Here is a 5839-nt window from a genome sequence, read left to right on the forward strand (position 1 = left end):
ACACCTTGTTTGAGGTTTTGCTAGTAATATCCTAAACGTAGTATTTTCTTGGCTAAAGCCATTTTATTCATTTGTGGGTCGCATATCCCTACTTGTACATTTTTCATGATCCTCTTAGATTTAGGATTGTCTATGAAGAGTATGTTTTGACAATCGAAAGATCGGCGCTAAATCCTATTAGAAATCCAATCATAGTTGGTGGAATACTAGTGCAACGCCAGTCATTCCTTAGCTCGAAAGTAGGATGGATATTTACCGTATTCAATATACTTCTGGAGAGTATCATACAAGGGTTTAGCAGCATTCTCACGGGAAGTTACTATTTCTTTTTCAAAAGTAGGTCGTTTCTTTTGTCCGATTTTTAAGGATTGTAATTTAATTCCATTGGGAATTTGAGTCATGGTTGCTAAAGTATCCATAATATTTGTGAAACAGTTTTGGCTTCTTGGAGCATGAACAAACGACACCTGATCAAATTTGTTCATTTGTTTGGTTAGGTGGGCGTGGTAGGATTTTATGTTTTTCTCTTTCACTTGCCATGTGCCATTGGTTTAGGATATGACTCATTTAGAGTCACCAATGACTTCTAGCTTAATTGCCCCTTTTTCAAATGCCAACTTGAGACCTGAGAGGCATGCCTCGTATTTAGGCACATAATTGATGACGAGATATTCGAGTTTTATGGATATTGATTTGTACGCCATTTCGGGTCAACTAACAATATCCCAATTCTATAATATTGTTTTTCAGAAGCTCCGTTAAACATCAGTTTCTATGTGTCTGATTTAATACTCATAATTCCCTCTATGGGAATTCATGTTCGACTTCACACTCAACAATGATGGGTTGGTCAGCGAGGAATTTCACAACAACACTTCATTTGATAGACTTATGTACCATAGAGGTTATGTCATATTAAAATAACATCATCATTCATTTGGCTAACCTAGGAGACAAAAGAGTTTATTGGAAAAAAAAAATGGATCGGGTCCAATCTTGATACCAAATTGATGAGGTGGGCCTACATGTAGTGTCTCAACCTTTTAGTGACCCAATCTAGTGCCCAACAGATTTTCACACCTACTCATCCATTTCGAGTTTATTCTCATTTTCTATAGCCAACAGGCTTTCCATGGCTGTGTTTGTGACAGTAAAGTACAAAATAAGAGGAATGTCGCCTCTAGACGGCATGACTACGAGAGGGGATTTTAGATAATTCTTTATTATGTCAAACGCTTGTTGTCAGTTTTTTCCTATACAAAATTCTCAGAAATCATTGGACCTCTCTTTTGTTTCGAGGGACCGGCATAGCCGCGATTATTTATATCTTGGAGGGATCAGCTTTGATTCCTATCTATGTGATTAAGAAGTCTAATATTTTATAAGTTGTGACTCCGAAGGTACATTTCTTTGGGTTGAGTCTTAGATGGTATTTCCTAATTCGTTATAGGAATTTATAAAGGTTTTGGGCGTGTCTTTTCAGATCATTTTATTTGACGATCATGTCATGGACATAAACTTCCACTTCCTAGTGAATGATGTCGTGAAGAGTCATAGTTACTGCATTTTGATAGGTGGCTCCCACGTTCTTAAAACCAAAAGGCATGACACAATAACAGAAGGTTCCTACTTCTATTATGATGTAGTATTTTCATTGTCTTGTGGGGCCATCAGGATTTAGTTGTATACTAAAAATTCGTCCATGAATGATAACAATTTCTGGTCGGCATCGTGGTCGGCCAATATGTCGATGTGTGGTAGCGGGAAGTGATCTTTAAGGCTAGCCTTATTCAAATCCCGATAATCTACACACACACACAACCACATATTTTCCCGTCTTTCTTCAGGACGGGAACTATGTTATCTATCCAGATAGGATATTCCAATACCTCAAGAAATCCATCTTTGACTTGCTTTCAAACTTCTTCTTTAATTTTGATCACGATTACATCCTTCATTCATTTGCGTTTTTTCTTTATTGTCTTAGTGTGTAAATATAAAGGATTGTGATGTCGTGTGATCTTTGGATCAATGTCTGGAATGTCCTTGTATAACCAGGCGAAGACGTTTTCGTTGACTTTTAATGGCTCAACTAACTCCAATCGTTCTTGGAAGTTTAAACTTTGGCGGATTAGTATGATCCGAGGATCGTCGGTTGTGTTTAGATTGATTTGTATCTGCTTCTCCACTGAAGAGACAATCTTGTTCTTAGTTTCTAAGAAGTGATTGGTTTCTAAGTTTAAATCAGAGTAAATGGAAAGATAACTTTTACTCTTACATTCGTAGTCAACTTCTAATGATACGTTTACATGTAAGAAAATATTTTCTAACAAGACCATTATTCTCAGATTTCTTACAATGTATAATATTTGAGATCTCTCTACATATGAGAGGAGAAAGAGTTATATCTTCGTCGATCAAAGTATCGACAGATGAATGAGAATTGGTTCCAAAGCGACCGGAAGAACTGACTTTCTAAGCTGGATCAACTATCTTAGTAATCCAAGCCAAGTTTTCAAGGGCATCGCTCCAATAGACCATTCTTTTCTTAATCACATAATTAGAAGAATTAGGATTATGATGACAATTTAATAAGATTTCAAGACCTGGAAAATGTCTTTGGAAATCTGGATTGGTAAAAGGTTCAAGCAAGTCAAAGCATAGGGTGTCTTGTCTTTTGTAGGTGAAATGTCCATTCAACGTTGGTTTAATGGCCATGTGTTATTTGGATATCCTTTTCTTGCGGATTTCTTCGAATCATATAGGGACATATCCTAAACCGTGGTGGTCCATGTTGTAATAGAGTTGCGGGAATGATGGCACTCCATTGGCGTTCGGGCCTAAACCCATACTAGAGAAATATTTCATTTGGAGCATCATTTTAATGAAGTGAATGATAAATGTACTAAAATCATGGTTTTTGGAGGAGTCCATACCTTTTGGGAAGACTTGACATATCTCGAACCCGCTCAGTTCAACCTCGGAAGTGTCGACATGGGTGGTCCTAATGACGCCTATAATGTCAGTTTTGCCATTAAGTGTGATGACTTGTTCATTGGCAATAATTCTGAGCTTTTGATGTAGCGTGAAGGCTAAATCCATGCCTAAGTGCTGTCGTGGTATTCTAAAGATCAAGTTATAGGAAGACTGCATGTCGATGACACAAAAGTCAATTTGAAATGGTATGTTAGCTACTCGGATGGTGCATTTAAGGTAATCCATGATTTCACGACGAGAGCTATCGAAACCTCTAACACATAGGTCAAATGGTAAGATCGTTTCTCTAGATACACCTATCTTCTCAAGAGTCCTCCAAGGACATATGTTGAGACCAAATCCATTGTCTATTAAGACCATCAGAACGATCAATCTCTCCATTTGCATAGAAATGTAAAGGAATTTTGCATGGTCTGATTCGTCTGATGGAAGATTATTGTCTTCAAAATTAATCATGTTATGTTGGGAATTAGCAAAAATGATTCATACTAATTCCTCTAGGGTAGTGTTGTTAGGGACATCAACTTTTCTTAACTCATTAAGGATTGATTTCTTATGCTCGATAGAATACATTAGGATTTTCTAGATGGAAATGTTAGCATTTATCCTTTTAAGATGACTCAGGAGGTTGTCTCCTAGGTTAAGAGCTCTAGGCTCATCTTCCTTTCTTCTCCAGGTTGGCTGTTAAAAAGTGGAAGACACATTGGCCAATATGCTTTTCATGAAACTAGGTTAAACATTTGTTCCAACACGTATTTCCGCGATATCTATTAGGCATATGTGTGTGCAATTGTTTTTACTTCTACCATTCAAAAGTTTTACCAGAATGGGTTTTGGACTTCTTTTTGGTCCATGGGTCAATCTTATTGAATTATTGTTATGCATCATTGATTAGGTCCAACAACATGTTTGTGTCAAAGGATGCTTCGTCGGTTATGAGCATGTTCACTTGGTGATCCGGTAGCGAATTCTTGGCTATCTCCGCCTTGGCGACCACATTATGATCGATCAAGTCCTAGAACATATGTTTAATGATGCTACAACTATAAGTAGTGTGGCCCTTTGTTCGATGGTACCAAGAATTTGCATACTTTTCCAAGAGTGGTCTTTCCGTTCTTGGGTCGAAGGGTTTGATAAGATTATTTTCCTGGAAAATCTTCATCACCTAACTCAAATGTATCTCTAGGTCGTGAAAGACTCTAGGAGGTCTAAGTGGCTTTGGAGGTGTGGTTTTAGTAGAGGTTGTTGTATTTACCTTAACCTATGGAGGCTTGTTTTGTCAGGTAGTTGTTACCTATTGTGCTTATGTCTTTTCCTTTCTTGGGAAATGATTTAGAAGTGGGGTAGCTTTGACTTCTTTTAACTCTCTCCCTTCTTTCTCGATGGTTTTATCGAGATTATTATCGGTTTTCAATAATTTCCTTATATTTTGGAAGGTTTTGACGGCAAGTCCAACATAATATCGTCCATTAACGCTTTCTAAGATCATATCGATTTGTCGTTGTTCGCTCGAGAGGGAATTAATTTCCTTAGAGAGAGTTTTCATCTTTCGATAAACATAGACAATTTCTCGTTTTCTACTTGTTTGATATTCTTCAACCTCTTTTCTAATCGTTCCAGGTTAAGGTGCCTAAAGAAGCGTTCTATGAACACTATAGCCAGTTCCTTAGTAGTATGTAGATATACTACATTTTTCTTATGATACAAACGTAGAGTAGCGGCATCGAAGTACCTGGGGAATAAATTGAGAAGTGTTGGTCCTCCAAGTCGCAATGGGGTCATTGCATACATATACATCTTGAAGAAAACAAATAGATCGCTTTTTATGTACTAGGATATGACTGGTAATTTGACGCCTAGTGACATAACTGTACGTTCAACACTTTTCATAGCATCTTTCCAGTCATAGTGTTCCTAAATATTTTTCCCTTATCCATTTTATTTAGTTGGGCTTGTATTTCTATTAGGATGACTTGAACTTGAGCTATTTGGCGTTCATATTTCGTTAGCGATTGTTGATAAGCCGCTGAAATTGGACTTGTATGTGGTTTCAAGGGGTTGATTATTTCCTCATGTGTCTCGTGTTGTTCCCGTGTGGTTTTGTTGAAATCTTCTTTGGAGTATTCATAGAAAAAGACTTCCTCTTTAGTTCGAGGACTAGTAGGATGCGGATTGATGGGAGTGAACATAACCGGGATAGACTGGTTATGAAATCCTGAAGAAGAAGGCATGTTTTGGGATGTGAATGTGATTTGTTGATTAGCTAAAGAGTTTGAGATCAGGGTGAGTTGTTTCATCACATATTGCAATGATACCTTCATTTCCCTGAATTCGGTCGTATAGACCGTTTCAGGTGTTGGGACTTCTTCGGTCATCTAGTGGTGTAGAAAACATCAAGTTTTTTTATCTCTCTTTTTGGGGTCATATAAGATGTGACAGTCGGGGACGGTTGCAAAGAGAAAGAGAGGTGAGGATTTGCAATTTAACTTGAGTACAAAGCAATGCACATGTATGTAAGATGGATATTTGAGAATGAATATCTTCTTGTGATTCAAATAGCCAAATAAAGCATTGTTATACAAAACATACTCATTAAGTTTGTTACAAACATATCTCTCTTGTTGATATTTACAAAGAGAGTCTAAAGTTGAAAAAGTGTTGATAATGGTCACACGCTTTAAGTTCAGTTGTAGCATTTTCCCACACTACAAGTTTCATCCTCTTCATTTTTTTTACCTTCTCGTATTCCTCGAGAATGACAGTCATGTAGTTGTTTCATTCCTTCAGGATGCCCATCTGGGAGGCAATGTGCCACTTTTCTAGATATCCAACGTAAGGTTAT

Source organism: Impatiens glandulifera, unplaced genomic scaffold, assembly GCF_907164915.1.
Source record: "Impatiens glandulifera unplaced genomic scaffold, dImpGla2.1, whole genome shotgun sequence".
Taxonomy (NCBI): Eukaryota; Viridiplantae; Streptophyta; class Magnoliopsida; order Ericales; family Balsaminaceae; genus Impatiens; species Impatiens glandulifera.